This window comes from Rutilus rutilus (genome assembly GCF_951802725.1).
Source record: "Rutilus rutilus genome assembly, chromosome: 15".
Classification (NCBI taxonomy): Eukaryota; Metazoa; Chordata; class Actinopteri; order Cypriniformes; family Leuciscidae; genus Rutilus; species Rutilus rutilus.
Genome location: NC_140220.1, coordinates 3,717,429 through 3,734,041, shown reverse-complemented (window position 1 = coordinate 3,734,041; position 16,613 = coordinate 3,717,429). Strand labels below are relative to the sequence as shown.

The 16,613-nt window shown below is 39.7% G+C and overlaps 1 protein-coding gene across 3 annotated transcripts in view; it reads right to left on the bottom strand.

Annotated features, from left to right (window-relative positions):
• The window catches only part of tmem121ab (transmembrane protein 121Ab), a 54,411-nt gene extending 38,841 nt beyond the window's left edge, over positions 1 to 15,570 (bottom strand). The window contains exons 1-2 of one of the 3 annotated variants that reach the window (XM_084432974.1): positions 15,372 to 15,570; positions 2,705 to 2,830 (exon numbers count right to left, since the gene is read on the bottom strand). The gene's annotated coding sequence lies outside the window, so the exon portion shown is untranslated. Of the gene's footprint in view, positions 1 to 2,704; positions 2,871 to 15,371 lie in introns of those variants that run through there. The other 2 variants (XM_084432975.1, XM_084432973.1) reach the window with 2 other exon arrangements.
• Between the last annotated feature and the right edge of the window lie 1,043 nt (positions 15,571 to 16,613).

The following is a 16,613-nucleotide window of genomic DNA, read 5'->3' as shown; positions in this document are numbered from 1 at the left end:
TGTTCTCTCACCACCAGTAACCTTAGTTCTGTCATGACGACTCTCAGAGTGTTTGGCATGGTAATGGATATGAAAATGTTGATATGTTTGGTCTTGGTGGAATAGATCTGTTATTGCTGCTGCTGCAGAGCAAATACAGGACTTGCTACTGTCAATACACACGACACACTGCTGTGAGAGAGTAAGTCTACGTCTACATCACAAAACTTAAACATTCTGGGCCCTGTTTTAACAATCTAAGCTCATGGTCTAAAGCGCAAGTGCACTTACGGCGTCCGAATCCACTTTTGCTAGTTTAACGACGGGAAAAATGGTCGGCGCTCCCGGCGCATGGTCTAAAAGGGTTGTCCCTATTCTCTTAATGAGTAATGGGTGTGTTTTGGGTGTGAGAAGACCATCTACGGGACAAGCCGGATTCCACCATATCTTTATGTACACAATAATAATCTTTTACATTGGAATCCGTTTATTTTTAATATTTGGCATGCTTGTGTGCTGTGCTTGGCATCCCTGTGTGTGTAATAAGCAGATTGTGTGTAATAATGAGAGTGTACGCGTGTTGTGAACCCGCCTATAGGCTCATATTACTAATGCGCCCTTTAAATAACAAAAATAATACTGCGCCATTGACTTTAGACCAGGTTTTTGTTGGTCAAGGGCTCAGTCTATTTCATTTGCCTCAAAATAGCAACGCACCAACAATGCGCCTGAACACACACCTCGTTCTCAGACCAGCAGCCCATGGGCGAACAGATGGGCGCAAATGCATTTGCTATTTAAACAACATGGCGCAGGACATGAAAATGAAAAGTGCGTCGGGCTGAAACTAGAAAAACACACTTGCGCCTGTCGCTGCATTGCACCGGCTGTATGATAGGGCCCTTTATTTCAGCAGTTGACAAAGCTGCATTCTTCATTTTCATAATGTACTAAAACAAATAAAACAGAAAAACTTTAAAAAAAAAAACTATAATAGCATCTCAGTGATAGTAAAATAACACATGCAGAGTTATGTAAAACCTTTATTGGGTGCTCCAAATCAGTGGTTTATGAGGGCTGATTTCTGTTATATGCTCCCTTAGAAGGCAGCTGTCTATGTAGGCAGTAGTGAGCGAGGCATTAGTGTGCGTGTGTGTGTGTGTTTAGTAGGTGTATCTGCTGGGCTCACCACTTGAGCTGATTGATTTCACATCACACGACTAATTACTGTGTGCCATGAGGAAACGAAGGTCTCCAATCCATCAGCTCTACTCTAGCACTTCCTGCGTGTGTTTAACTGGATGTGTAGAGCAGGAGATTAAAGATGCCATGCGTAATATTTCAATGCTAAAATACTTTCTCTGCAGAGAACTATCAAAGTTTGACATAAATAACCGACTCTGTGGCGCTTTCAGAAAATCTGTTGATTTGAGTCATCTGACATGCTCTTACTGCTCTAGATTACAATTGGAAATTGGCATTTTGTATTGCAAATATTGTTGGTAACTGCATGCAGTGCTTCTGACTCATATAGGATAAAAGCTTCTGCCAAATGAATAAATGTAAATGTGCATGTGTACATGTAACAGTATGTGAAATGTGCACATAATGCAATGATGCATATTTCAAACAGCAGCATGCTACACGATCACATGACCACACAGTTCAGGGAGTGGCATTACATTACAGCATCTTTGTGAAAATATATATTTTTTAATCCAATTTTACTTAATCAGAATGGTATGACACTTGGTGACTTTTGTGAATCAGCCACACACACACACACACACACACACACACACACACACACACACACACACACATCACATCAGCCACACACACATCGTGGACATGATTCGAAAAGGTTAAATGGTCCTAAAAAAAAAAAAAGTCACACTTTTACTCCTCACGGTCAAAAATGACCAGCATGGAAATGAGTGGGAATTTAAAAGAAAGTTTTAAAATACAGAACATATTTTTGGTCTACAATCTACAAATCAGCCACAATGCAGAAAATAACACAGCAATTAAGCGATTAATTGAAAACTAATAATAATAGTAAAAAAATTAAATAAAATAATAATAGTATTGTATTGTAAAACAAAACTTGTATTGTATTGTAAAAATTGTGGAAACAAATGGATAACATAATTATTACATAAATATTACTTACATCTTAAAATGCAAAATATTACATAAAAAATATTATTGATAAACATATATTACATTGATTTTAATTAAAAAAGAGAGAAAAAAAATAAGTTACGTTTGAGGTGTTTGGCATGAGTGTGACGACGATATGAGGAGAACCAGAATAATTTCTATAGTTTTATATGCAAAATTGTTTAGTCTTTTTTTATAAGTTGAATTTTGCATTTATTTTGTATTTATTTTTTGTAGATTGTTGAATCTGTATCTGCCTTGTAACAGCCTGTGAAGCTGATTTGGTAATACATTTAAAACACAACCAGCATATAGAGTGTATCGGCAGTGTAATCAGATTGAAAAAGCACATTTCATTGCAGGGTTCAGTATTATAAGCAGTTTTCTCTGCTGTAAACTCTACTAAGTATACCACGTACATAAATAGTATGAGTAATACGCAATATGCAATTCCAAACAGCCCAGTCATTTGTGCTGTATATGTTTCTGGTGCCGCTTTAATGTGAGTGTTTTACTCTCTGTATATGTAAAGCTCATAGAAATGTAAGACGGCTGCACTGACTTCATTGGCTGCTCATCAGAGACTCTGGTGGACGTTTGACCTCCCATTGATCACAGATGCCAGTTTGATTTAAATGGAAGCCATTATGTCGGTATGGGATTGTGGTTCATTTGAGAGCGAACGAAACTGAAAGAGAAAAACGGGCAGAATTGCAGAATGAAAGGGAGAAGTAGATCTTTACATTGTCTAAAGAAAATACCAGTGGTGTTTTCCTGTGCAAAAGTTAAATACATTGATATGTTAAACCCCCCCACCGATTTTAGCTTAAATAATTAAGTTCAGCTGCTGCCTGTATAATGAAGTATACGAAGTATAATGCAGAAATTAAGTATAATCAAATTGGCTGTACAAGTCATCTCAACTTAAGTTAAATGAAAGTGACTTGAGTTGAATCTCATATAACTTATAAATATATAAGTTGCTTAAAATATTTTGATGAGGAAAAATATTGAACATGTTGCTATGACTTATTAATCACATCATTTTTTATTTATTTTGGTTGTATTTATTTCATAGTATTTTATATTGTATTAATAACTTTAAATTAGATTCTTTTTATATTTTCAGTTTTCATTCAAAAAAAAATATTTCAAGTTTAGTAATTGTTATGTGCTTCTGTCATTTGTATTTTGGGTTACACTTTATATTAAGGTGTCATTGTTATAGTGTATTTATATATTTAAGTACTGAGTAACATATACTATACTATAGGGTTAGGGTAGGATTAGGATTTGGTTGAGAGTTAGTTGCATGTAATTATGCATAATTTACTGTTATTACTATGGTAAGTACATGTAACATTATATAACAAGGGCACTGTAAAATAAAGTGTTACTGTATTTTGTTCTGTTTAGATTTAATTTATTTTTAAATCAGTTGAATTTTTTGTGATTTCAGCTTCAACATATTTGTTTCATTTAGTTTCCAAGGCAACATTTTTACCAATTTGTTTAGTTTTAGTTAACAATAACAACATGCTCAGTGCTCAACACAGCATGCAAATTTTTCCATATGCTTCTGCTTAAAGTGAGGAATAAAAAATAAAAAAAACACTTATGTATTAGCAAATATCAAAATGAATATATATTGTTATACTGTACATTATAATGTTGTGATGCCTAAATTAGCCAAAATAGTGTAAGTGGCATGTGCCATTTCATTGATGAATCATTCATGTGTGTAGCAGAAATGATTTCTGGAGATGTTACAATGCTTAGAGTTAGTGGTTGTTCAGATCATTGACTCTAAATATAAGCAGCAGTAGTAGTGATGCTTGACTTAGAAAACACCTTTAAATATAGAAAACTGGATGCAAGCGTCTGTAATGAAGAAAAATGTATTTAAAGAGAGAAGGTACAGCACAAACCAACCTTCACACAGCTGTTCCAGGCCACAGCACGCACACACAAACACACCGAGTAATTAAGCACAATCGTTACACACATAGATGCAGAAAACAGCCTCATTGGTGTGGGTCATTTCAGTGTGATATTTTGCCTGCCGGGCCTGAGCATCCATCTCCCCGATCGTGCACCGGGTCAATACAGTGGGGGAGATGTAGCCGTTCTGTCCTGTAAAGCAGCATTATCTCAGTGCCAGCAGCAGGACTGATGCCATTTCATTCTGCACTATTATCTTCCTCCGCTTTGGCTTCTTGAATTAATGTGACCTGTTGACTAATTCTTGTTTTCTGCCTTGTAGTTTCCTGACTGATTATTGAGTTTCTTTGCAAGTGTTCTCAAATTAAAATGCTAAGTATTCTGTATATAACCAGACTTTTACTTTTTTTTTTAAAGTGTGAGTGGTGTTTGCCTGTGCCAGCAGCCTGCAATGATTCTAGGGTGTTGTGGGTGGATGTTAGAGTGTTGTGGGTGGTTGTGAGTGTTGTGGGTGGATGTTAGGGTGTTGTGGGTGGTTGTGAGAGTGTTGTGGGTGGATGTTAGGGTGTTGTGGGTGGTTGTTAGGGTGTTGTGGGTGGTTGTTAGGGTGTTGTGGGTGGTTGTGAGAGTGTTGTGGGTGGATGTTAGGGTGTTGTGGGTGGTTGTGAGTGTTGTGGGTGGATGTTAGGGTGTTGTGGGTGGTTGTGAGTGTTGTAGGTGGATGTTAGGGTGTTGTGGGTGGTTGTTAGGGTGTTGTGGGTGGTTATTAGGGTGTTGTAGATGGTTGTTAGGGTGTGGTGGGTGGTTATTAGGGTGTTGTGGGTGGTTGTTAGGGTGTTGTGGGTGGATGTTAGGTTGTTGTGGGTGGATGTTAGGGTGTTGTGGGTGGTTATTAGGGTGTTGTGGGTGGGTGTTAGGGTGTTGTAGATGGTTGTTAGGGTGTGGTGGGTGGTTGTGAAAGTATTTTGGGTGGTTGTTAGGGTGTTGTGGGTGGATGTTAGGGTGTTGTGGGTGGTTGTGAGTATTTTGGGTGGTTGTTAGGGTGTTGTGGGTGGATGTTAAGGTGTTGTGGGTGGATGTTAGAGTGTTGTGGTTGTTAGGGTGTTGTGGGTGGTTGTGAGAGTGTTGTGGTTGTTAGGGTGTTGTGGGTGGATGTTAGGGTGTTGTGAGTGGTTGGTAGAGTGTTGTGGGTGGACGTTAGGATGTTGTGGGTGGATGTTAGGGTGTTGTGGGTGGATGTTAGAGTGTTGTGGGTGGTTGTGAGAGTGTTGTGGGTGGATGTTAGGGTGTTGTGGGTGGTTGTGAGAGTATTTTGGGTGGTTGTTAGGGTGTTGTGGGTGGATGTTAGGGTGTTGTGGGTGGATGTTAGAGTGTTGTGGGTGGTTGAGAGTGTTGTGGTTGTTAGGGTGTTGTGGGTGGTTGTGAGAGTGTGGTGGTTGTTAGGGTATTGTGGTTGTTAGGGTATTGTGGGTGGATGTTTTTGTGTTGTGGGTGGATGTTAGGGTGTTGTGGTTGGATGCTAGAGTGTTGTGGGTGGTTGTGAGAGTATTTTGGGTGGTTGTTAGGGTTTTGTGGGTGGATGTTAAGGTGTTGTGGGTGGTTGTTAGAGTGTTGTGGGTGGTTGAGAGAGTATTTTGAGTGGTTGTTAGGGTGTTGTGGGTGGATGTTAGGGTGTTGTGGTTGGATGTTAGAGTGTTGTGGGTGGTTGTGAGAGTATTTTGGGTGGTTGTTAGGGTGTTGTGGGTGGATGTTAGGGTGTTGTGGGTGGTTGTTAGAGTGTTGTGGGTGGTTGTGAGAGTGTTGTGGGTGGTTGTTAGGGTGTTGTGGGTGGTTGTGAGAGTGTTGTGGGTGGATGTTTTTGTGTTGTGGGTGGATGTTAGGATGTGGTTGGATGTTAGAGTGTTGTGGGTGGTTGTGAGAGTATTTTGGGTGGTTGTTAGGGTGTTGTGGGTGGATGTTAAGGTGTTGTGGGTGGTTGTTAGAGTGTTGTGGGTGGTTGAGAGAGTATTTTGGGTGGTTGTTAGGGTGTTGTGGGTGGATGTTAGGGTGTTGTGGGTGGATGTTAGGGTGTTGTAGGTGGATGTTAGAGTGTTGTAGGTGGATGTTAGGGTGTTGTGGGTGGATGTTAGGGTGTTGTGGGTGGATGTTAGGGTGTTGTGGGTGGATGTTAGGGTGTTGTGGGTGGATGTTAGAGTGTTGTAGGTGGATGTTAGGGTGTTGTAGGTGGATGTTAGAGTGTTGTGGGTGGATGTTAGGGTGTTGTGGGTGGATGTTAGGGTGTTGTGAGTGGATGTTAGGGTGTTGTAGGTGGATGTTAGAGTGTTGTGGGTGGTTGTGAGGGTATTTTGGGTGGTTGTTAGGGTGTTGTGGGTGGATGTTAGGGTGTTGTGGGTGGATGTTAGGGTGTTGTGGGTGGTTGTTAGGGTGTTGTGGGTGGTTATTAGGGTGTTGTGAGTGGGTGTTAGGGTGTTGTAGATGGTTGTTAGGGTGTTGTGGGTGGTTGTGAAAGTATTTTGGGTGGTTGTTAGGGTGTTGTGGGTGGATGTTAGAGTGTTGTGGGTGGTTGTGAGAGTGTTGTGGTTGTTAGGGTGTTGTGGGTGGTTGTGAGAGTGTTGTGGTTGTTAGGGTGTTGTGGGTGGATGTTAAGGTGTTGTAGGTGGATGTTAGAGTGTTGTGGGTGGTTGTGAGAGTGTTGTGGTTGTTAGGGTGTTGTGGGTGGTTGTGAGAGTGTTGTGGTTGTTAGGGTGTTGTGGGTGGATGTTGGGGTGTTGTTGGTGGATGTTAGGGTGTTGTAGGTGGATGTTAGGGTGTTGTGGGTGGATGATAGGGTGTTGTGGGTGGATGTTGGGGTGTTGTAGGTGGATGTTAGGGTGTTGTAGGTGGATGTTAGGGTGTTGTGGGTGGATGATAGGGTGTTGTGGGTGGATGTTAGGGTGTTGTGGGTGGGTGTTAGGGTGTTGTAGATGGTTGTTAGGGTGTTGTGGGTGGTTGTGAAAGTATTTTGGGTGGTTGTTAGAGTGTTGTGGGTGGTTGTGAGATTGTTGTGGTTGTTAGGGTGTTGTGGGTGGATGTTAAGGTGTTGTAGGTGGATGTTAGAGTGTTGTGGGTGGTTGTGAGAGTGTTGTGGTTGTTAGAGTGTTGTGGGTGGTTGTGAGAGTGTTGTGGTTGTTAGGGTGTTGTGGGTGGTTGTGAGAGTGTTGTGGTTGTTAGGGTGTTGTGGGTGGATGTTGGGGTGTTGTTGGTGGTCACTATAGTTTCTATATATCTCTATGGTCTCTATGACCTGGGCCCATCATTCAATGTAATGGTGTACAAACATCATGGCAAAGGATTTGAGTTTATCACGTTACTTATAAGAAGTTATTTGTGAGATTCAATTTCTAATTGTAAAGGTTGATAGTCTGTCTGTCTGTCTGTCTGTCTATCTGTCTGTCTGTCTATCTATCTGTCTGTCTATCTATCTGTCTGTCTGTCTTTTTTCTGTAAGGCCAACATTCAAAGTGTGTATTGACTTTTCTAGTTAATTAGACCTTGCTAGTTAAATTACAGCTAAAAATGTAGGCTACCTATGAATTTTATTAATTCAAATTCATTTCTGAATGGCGCACAACCCTACTATTGGTATAAAATACTTAGATCTACATGTAAATGTATACTTTTTTGTGTTGCTTTTACTTAAAGCTGGAGTGTAAATAGTCACTTAGTAAATGCTTGTTTATAAAGTTACTTTCAGTTCTTCTGGAGTTAACCTAAGGTTAAATGCAATGCAAAAGGACATGCACAGCATTGTGTTTGCAGATGTCCAGTACGCGCTAACACAACTTCACCAGTGTATTGAGAGGAAGAAGATGAATCTAATTGAGCGGCTCCGGCCATCTTTATGCACGAGTCCAGCTGTCTTGACCTGGAAAAGCCTCTCGTGTGTAACTGGGGAACCGGGTTTAGTGCAGGTGCAGGATTGCAGCAGTTATCATGCTCTTCCAGCAGGGCTGCTTCTAATCTTTAGATGCACGTAAGCAGATTTGGGTCGCCGTAGAACCATCTCACAGACTGAAACCCTCTGATAGCAGGTGCCATCATCTCTGTGGGGTTCTGCTTTCCTCAGTTTGTGCCTGTAGAAGAGCCACTGGCCCTGGAGGACGTCCTGTGATGACATGCTGATCTGCACGCTCTACTAACTCTGCTCTCACCTGAATAAGAGCTTTAGCTTGAGAGAAAGTCAGAGAATCTTAGATTCGACTGACGGGATTCTGAATGATTTATATTGCACTTTTAACAATAAACACGGCTGCTTCACAGAAAATCATGATTTTAATGTTCATAATATCTTAAAATCTTCATTCCTATAGGCATATTTAGCAGTACCATGTGTCTGGTCAATCATGACACTATGATCAGATATTTTCATTGTACAACTGTGATTTTCAGTACTTTTCTCAGGTAAATAATTTCTTACATACGATATTAATTTCATTCCATACTGTATGTTTGTTAGACTTTGAGAATTACGGTAATGCAAACAACTTTTTGTTAAGCTACCTCTTAATTTAGGGACCCATGAAATCAGTTTTATTTATTCCCAAAATCAGTTATTATAATTAATATTGAGGATTTCATTTTTTCCTGATAAATATCAACCAGCCCTTTATACATTTCAGCGGTAGTTTCATGTCTGTCATCTAACTCAGTCCACACAATCTTTGTTCTCACATAATAAAATAAAAATATTAATTGTAGTTGAAAATATGTCCTATTATTAATTTATTTGTTAAGTAGACTCACTATAAGTGGCATATTCACTTTGTAATTGGTTCCAGCTCTCCCTGTTGTGGTTTATTTTGCTTTAATGACCAGCTGTATGTTTTAATTTTCTTATAAAGCTCATCTGACTCTAAATTCATATTGTGAAATACTCAATATAACCACACATTCATTCACTGCATTGCGTGTCTACCATAAACAGATACAGTAAAACTAATGAACTATATCACTTGGCAGAAGATGTGTTTATTGGGATCATTAATCATTTTAATTCATTGAACGCTGGCATCATTTATCATATTGCTGTTGCATTATGTCTAAGAATGTAATGTCTCTCATGGTGTAACTTGTGGTATTTTCCAGTGTAGCACTGATATATTGTGATGATTATTCTCTGAATGTCATGCTATGTTGTGGCCATGTTTCTATGTTTAATGACATGCGTCATTGTTAGTGCTTGTAAATGTCATCAAACAAGGTCAAAGTTTCAATTTTAAATTGAGTTTGGTGTGACGCTGAAGCTTGGTGCTCACTGATTGAACAAATACCACTGCATCGTTTCAGAAAGCAAATGCAAGGCCGAGCAATCACTGTGCTGTTTAGATCTGTTCTATCAATAGCGACTCATGGTCAGCCTGGTTTCCACACTGATGGTCTACGGGAAGAGTATTTCCAGCTTGTTTGAGCAGGATAATCAAAAGAGCCCGTTCCATTAGCGTCCTCGCGCTGGACTCACCCCAGGCAGTGACAAGCACGAGGATGTTGCCAGATTGGAATCCATTATGAACCGTTCTGCTCATGTCTCCACATTGGCCAGCAACTGATTCCACTGCAGCTTCTGTAAGCCACTGGTTTTGTTTCAGGATCGTGAGAGCGCAATTCAAAAAATGGGAGATGGGAGTGGAAAGTTCAAATTAAAGAACCTTTCAATTTTGTTAATTTCCATAATGACCAGCGCAATCTAACAAGAGCAACGCAAATTAGCATTTGATTTAAGACATAAATAAATAATGGCGCAAATACCAGTAAATTGACAAGCGCAAACCTTAGTAAATCACCTTGCATGATTCGTTTTAATACTCTCCTCCCATAAATACTGCGTCTGAGAGGGAAACTCCTACAAATGCATATGCAATAAACTCAGCCGCAAAAATATCCCTAATCCCTAAAATCCTGACGGCCGTTTTTTTAACTGCAAAAGAGGGTTTGCACTGGCGCAAGCTGTTAGTAAATCTGGCCCAGAGCGAGCGCAGTACTAGAATTATTTGAAGGGAATACAAATTAAAACAATCTAAATCAAACTTTCAAATAATCAAACAAACAAAATCAAACATTTAAGTTCATAAAAAAAAGGCATTGACCCAACAATATTCAAGATTATTAACATGACGTGACATTTTAGTTTGTATGTATTGTATTTGCTTTATTTCTTCGTCTGCTGATTTGCTAAGATGTGTGTGGATCCTGTTGTTTTCATTAAAAAAACACCACAGGTTATGGGTGTGTGTTTCTGGGCTGCCAATAACACACTGTGTGCACCTATCATGTTATTTGAAAGGTTCCTAATTTTATTTCAGCGGTCTCCTAAAACCTTTTATTTTTAAAAGATTGGCCCGGTCTGTTGTGATTGGTCGACAGTGATGTGAATGATGGCTTCTGTTTCTCCATAGCAATTCCAACCCAAGTCCTCATTGTTTTTACCCTGGAAATCCAGAGTTCTCGCGAGAGCTTGAAGTTGAATTTGCTCAGCGAGTTTACTCTGGCGTCGAGTAATGATGCTCATTAAATATGCCCTTGTATCCGAGCTGCACCAATCACATCGGGTTATCTGATATAGGCGGGCCAGAGGCGAGCTAAAGATGACGACAGCGCTGTGACGTCGAAGTCATTAGTAAACATTGCGAGATGGCTATGGATGAACACCAGTTGTTTGAAACGGCTTTGGCCGCTACAATGAACGAGTTAGACTTGGCTTTTTATCTAAAAGAGGAACAGAAGACGGCGCTCTAATCGTTCCTTTGCAAGAAGGGCGTTTGCTGTTTTGCCGACCGGATACGGCGAGAGTCTAATCTACCAGTTAGCTCCGCTGGTAGCTAAGCGTATGGGGCTTGTTGTGATTGGTCGTAGTGTTATCCAATTGCGTGCAGTGAGATTTTCAAATGCATTCTTGGCGCCGCCCCTCGAGCTGGCCGATTTTCATTAGTCGATCCCAGACCATTAATCTTTCAGATTTAGGTCTGGATTTCCAGGCTACAACCTTTTAAAGTGCAAGCAAAGTGGATTGGCAGCACTGAAAACAGCATCTTCTTGAGTCTCGACATGTCGACACACGAAACCGGTCTCAGCTACAACTGCAGCGTTTGAGGGGCGGGGAAAAGCAGACGCTGTTCGTGGGCAGCCAATCAAGATCACAGGCTGCCATTATGCAAATACGCAACAGGAAGTGAGACTGGAACTACTGACGACTCGTTTCAGCAGTTCAGAATCGATTCTTTATTTTAGGAGACATTAAATGTATTGGTCATGCACTTTGATCATTAAAACTTTGCAGACCCTTTACATTCACATACAGCCCTATTTCACATTGCATGAAAGGTGATATTCGAAAAAGCATAATCGGGGCACTTTAAACCTGTATTTACCTTGTGTGTTTTTAGGACGAGGACATGTGTCAGTCTGTGCATACAGGACATGTTGACATCTATGAAATTGGACTCATGGCGTACCAACTAATATTGTGACCCTGGACCACAAAACCAGTCACATGGGTCAATTTTTTTTACATTGAGATGTATACATCACCTGCAAGCTTTCCATTGATGTATGGTTTGTTAGGATATGACAATATTTGGCCGAGATACAACTATCTGAGGGTGCAAAAAAATCGAAACATTGAGAAAATCGCCTTTATCCATTTATGTTCACGATTGTGCTGCATTCACTCACAAAAATAAATGTTTTATATATTTACGGTAGGAAATTTACGAAATATCTTCATGGAACATGATCTTTACTTAATATCCTAATGATTTTTGGCATAAAAGAAAAATCGATAATTTTGACCCATACAATGTATTGTTGGCGATTGCCACAAATATACCCGTGCGACATGTGACTGGTTTAGTGATCCAGGGTCACATATGTGCTTTTCTTCCTTTTAAAAGTTGATAAGACTGTTTATTTTATTTTACTATTCTAACTATGGCTATGGTTTTTCCCCCTGCTGTCCGCCACTGAAATGGGTCACAACCCTCCAGTGACTGCTATGTTGTGACCCATTTTTGGTCCACGGCTGTAAAACAGCACTAGGGATAATTTCTGTCCGGTACCATCAGATAGAAGGAGCTTCTCTGTGGCCTCATGTCTCTTTTGGCTTTTTTCTCACTTTTTGAGCTAGATGCATTAGCAGCACGATGTGCATATGTTGCATTAACAAGCATGCAATGTCGTTTCTAACTGGACTGTCTGTCAGTATTTGTGGTCACGACCTGTGCCTTTCGAATCTTTGTGCAACATCAATCATTTTTGATTTCTTAGCTTATTATATTAGAGATGAATTCATTGCCATTCAAGCAGTATTATCACAGGGTGTCATATCTGAACATACAAAAGCCTTTTCCTCTGAGAGCGGCTTATAAACAAACACATAATAGAGCGATTCAATTACTGGCCTCTAGATAAACCACCAGTGGGACTCGCCAGTGTCAATAAAGCTGATAAAAGAGATTCTGAATGTATCTGTCACACACTTCAGACCGAAACCTATTTAAACTAAGCTGCAAGAAAATCATCTATTCTGGCTTGGAACCAGTTCATTCATGTGGCAATTTGTAGAGTTTATTTCCTTTTCAATTTGGGGGAGTTGGAAAAGGCACAATTCATCCTCAGGGAAAATTGCGTTGGTTTTTATGTGCAAAACAGCCGTCTCATTATTCCACTATCCCAGATAAATGTAAAATTATGATTTTTTAATATTTCCAAAACAAAGCAATGATCTTGCAAGATCTCTGTTTATTCCACTTCCAATTTTTTTTTTTTTTTTTTACATTTCAGTGCCAGTGGAAAATTAGAAAATGGTCTGTTTGTTCTTGCTACAGCTGATTTTAGTAAAATAAATAATATTAATATTACGGCAGTAGGGCAAGTCATTCTGGTGAGGGAGGCATAGACCAACTAAACTTACTTGGATTCAAGTCAGGATCTCATAATGCGAGGTGTGATGGACACCATATGCTTTTGAGCCACGATTTGATTCCTGCTCCAAAAATATGTGGACGGCCCCTTCTAAATTATAGGTTTGATTATTCTGTGAGGACAAATCATAAATGGTTCAAATGTTTATATGTGAATTAAAGCCTAAATTCAATCTGTTCATCATATAAAGCGATCGAGTCTCTTTAGCAAATTTGGACTAAATCGCTCAATTCATATGGATTAGTTTTACAGTCTCTTTATGAACTTCTTGAAGTGTCACAGTGGTAGTTGCATAGCTGTCAATGGAGGGACAGAAAACTCTCAGATTTCATCAAAAAGATCTTCATTTGTGTTCCTGAAGATGAACGAAAGTCGTACGGGTTTGGAACGACATGAGGGAGAGTAATTAATGACTGCGATTTCATTTTTGTGTGAACTATCCCTTTAATACTACACCATTCAATGACATGCTAGAGAGAATTGTGTGCATTCAACCGTTTTTCGAGGGTCTTTTTCTGTTCCGGCACGACAGTGACCCAAAGTGAGGTCTATATGAAAATGACTTACTGACTCCGGTGTCAGAGTAAACCTTTGGGATGAATTGGAGCCGTCTAAATATCACGAGCAATATTTTCGAATAAAGCAGCATTTCCATCATATGTGTGTTGAGGGAACAAAATCCTCACTTCTGAGGAATAAAATAAAAATGGAAATGAAAGCTACGTCCACTGGGGAAGTCATTTGTGACTCCTTTACTAAATATAATAAATTACTTCAAATTGCTTTAGAAATGTTTAGAGGAAAACAAAACAGCCTATCCTTTTGGGTTATTGTAATAATTTCATTATTAAGGTCTTGTGCATATGCATAATTACTGTACGTTTACACTGAACGTCTCAGCTTTCTTTAATCTTACAATAAATTTGATATTAAAAACTTTTATTCAATAAGACGTGCATAAGCTATGATGAAAACACCTAATTTTCTAATTTTTATGAAAATATATGGATTGAAACCCATGCTATTGATGCTTTTGTGTCTAAATGGAAGCAAATTCCTACAATACGTTTCAATATTCCCAGAAGAGAAGGATTAACGTGTTTGAGAGTAAATGTTCAACAAGACACAAGAGCACCAGTGAGATCAGACTGTTGTTGAGGGATTACAGGCTCGCTGTTCCCGTTCATCCCGAAGGAGTTCATTGTGTCTTCAGGTCTGGGTTTGTGCAGGCCAGTCAAGTTCATCCCCACCACAGTCAGGAAAGCAAAGAGAAAACAATCCTCCCAAAACTATTCCAATGAAATTGGAGGATTTCACTGCAATTACTGAAATAGCCAAACCTATTAATAAAAGAGGAGAGTCCACGTACTTTTGGTCGTATAGTGTGTGTTTTAGACACTGTAGATGAGAGAACTCCTCTCCAGTCAACATGCTCATTATAAACGCCGGCTGAAATAAACCAGTGAAGGTCTCTGTATCTCGTACTCCTTTGGAGAAGCAAGACCCGTCACAGATTGCATTCAGAGGCAACTTTTGTAGCACTCACAAGCCGGGTTGGGGAACCGGGTCATTCCCAAGAGAACCACCGGCTCAGTGGTTTCCACAGCACTGAGGAATCATAAATCAAAAGTTGAGCTGCGTAATATCATAAAGCGCCCAGAGAGCCTTTCGAGGCCGCTGCGTATGTGTGTGTAATATACTTAAGAAGCCGGAAGCAACAAACTACTGCAGCGTCTACAGACAGAAATGAACACACACCACAAAACACGAGTAAAACCAGCCGTCTGTCATCTGGTTCTGATGGGTCTTGGACAGCAGGGAGAAAGTAGTTGCAAGTGCATGCAATAAAATGCATCTAATCGTGCACAGTTTGAACAGTTACAAAGGAAATAAATGCATTATCTTTTGTCATTGGCCAATTGAACTCTAGCTTTTGGTCAAATATGGTCAAATGTAACAGTAGGGTTTAAAAAATGTAACCAATGGTTGGGTTTGTTCATATTTGACTCAAACATAGGTTGAAACAACCCAGAGTGTTTGCTATTTTGGTGCAAATTCATCTGTCACTTGTGTGTATTGATGCTTTTTTTGGCTCAGTGTGTATTTTGGCTACTTGTGCATGTCCAATCTCGACATTTTCGCATGTTTAAGACAATTTTGTAGTTCTTTCAGTGTGATGTGCAATGAAACAAAACCAGTTGAGAGCCACTGTCGTATACTCTTACTTTTAGTTTAGTTCTGTGATATCAGTTAAAAGTGCTGTTTTGTGTCCTGTGAAATGATCTGATGAACAGGTCGAGGACACAGATGAGTGCTGTCATTGGTCGCCTCACCTCAGAGCTCGGTCGCTGTCCGTGGAGCTGAACGGACTGAAGGATGCTTTAATCCAGCAGGAGAACAAACCTGTCCGGCGTCTGATTCCATGAGGCTTCACTGTATTAAAATCCAACTCATGTAGTGACACAGAGAACACTGAAGCATTGCACGAGGAAACAAACGTTTGCAAATAGAAAAAGCCTGCTTGGATTCCAGCGTGTCTCACAGCTGCGCTCGGATGAAATCACGATGCAATTCACCTCGTTCCCGAATGCTTGTGCGTGCGCTCTCTCTCTCTCTCTCTCTCTCTCTCTCTCACACACTCACTCACTCTCTCACACACACACTTGCGTGCTCACACATACACACACTTTTTTTCTGTCCCTCCCCACATCTCTTTCTCTCTGTCTCTCTCTCTCTCTTTCTATTTCAATTCAATTTAGTGTTTTATTGCGGAACATTTGAATAGCTAAAAAAGTAGCGCAAAATATTTTAAATAAAATAGTACAAATTGGATTAAACAAGGTGTATTCTCAAAATAGAATATTAAAATATGAATAAGTTTTATAAAATATAATAAATCAATTATCATCTTCCCTTATTTTTGCCAATCCTATAGTGATCTAAAGCAATAAGCCACTTACGTGCATCACAGTGATTTTATGGGTAATGTGTTGAAAATATATTAGCAAATTCTGTTGTCTGTAATTTATTTGAATAGCAAATGCACATGAAAAATAAATAGTTTAATAGGTCGGTTCAGATAGGGGAGACTGAGGTGGTTATGAACATGAAATATTTAGAGGAGAGCAAAACAGCCAACCCAGCGCTCCATGCATATTTTTGGCTGGTCTTTCCAGGAATGCTATTTAGACAAACAAACAATTGGGTTTCAATTTCATAATTATGTTTATGTACATATGCATAATTAAGTCTTTGTTTAATAATAGCATACCATCATACACTCTTACTATTTGTGCAGTAAGTGCATATTTTGTGTATGCATGAAGTAGATGATGGAGTGCATGTGTCAGAATGTGCATCTGAAAGCCGAAGCTCACTGCATGCGAGACTGTAGTTCGCTGATGTGGCGTGAGTTCATGCTGTGCTGCTGTTCCTCATGTGTCTTCAGTTTCAGGACCAACACAAAGAAACATCTCCAGAGAAACTATCAGAAAAGAAGGTAGCGCGAATGTTTAGTTTAGTGTTATGACAGCAGAAAAATGTGCAGTGTGGAGTGTGTGTTCAGCTGTCACATC